Source organism: Octodon degus, unplaced genomic scaffold (assembly GCF_000260255.1).
Source record: "Octodon degus isolate 3935 unplaced genomic scaffold, OctDeg1.0 scaffold00035, whole genome shotgun sequence".
NCBI classification, from domain to species: domain Eukaryota; kingdom Metazoa; phylum Chordata; class Mammalia; order Rodentia; family Octodontidae; genus Octodon; species Octodon degus.
Window position 1 is genome coordinate 689,507 of NW_004524611.1, and position 1,011 is coordinate 690,517.

A 1,011-nucleotide genomic window follows, 5' to 3' on the forward strand; every position below is an offset into this window, starting at 1 on the left:
AGAAGAAGAAGAAGAAGAAGAAGAAGAAGAAGAAGAAGAAGAAGAAGAAGAAGAAGAAGAAGAAGAAGACGAAGACGACGACGACGACTACTGTCTTGCATTTTCCTGATAGTGTGTTCAGAAACAGACCCTAGATTGATAGCCGCTGAGTCTTATGGTTTCCTGCTCTCAGCAGTTGGGGTTCATTTCGCTTCCAAGTCAGGCCCTTTTTAAAAACTGTGCACTAACAGTGAGCGGTGCCCACTGGAGCCTTCAATGGCTTTAAAGAAGCAGCAAGTCCACAGAGTAAATGAGACCGAAGGGAAAAAAGGCACCGTGGAGGGCACCTCCACGCGTTCTGGAGAGAGCGCTGCTCCCTGCTACTTAGTGCGCGTGAGCGGCGCCGGTTGGAATCCCGAGAGGAAAGGGTTGCTAGGACACACCCTGAGCGTAGCTCTCTAGTTGTGTGACTTCCAAATGTATCCCAAGACTGTAGTTTGCCTTTGTTTTGGGGTTTTGTTTTTTTTAACAGCGTCTTGTACAGAGAAAATACTTTTTCTTATTTGAAGAAACCCAGTTTACCCATATTTTCATCTTGTTTTCATGCAGCCTCCAAGACACTATTTCCTGGGATTTATTCTAAAACCTTGATAGTTTTATAGAGGAAAATTTCAACATCATGGGTCGAAGACAGCGCTTTCCCCACAGGGCCGGTGACGTGGCTGTGTCGAGCACCCCTGGCGGCGTATGGGATCTCGTCTCCAACAGTGCATCCAAGGGTGTAAGGATCAGCACACCCTACTTTACATACTGCGGGCTTGTGCAAGAGCTTAGGGTCCATTTACTAATTTACTAAGTGTGTCCTTCAAATCTATTCTTCTTTTTTTTTCCATAATTTTATTGAGAAACAAATAGCAATGAGACAGTTTCAAACCAAATTGGTAAGACAGCTTCAATAATTAACACATTGCATACATTCTTCCTAGTGGTTAATTGCTGTACAAGATGCGGACATGATATCCTATTCACAAA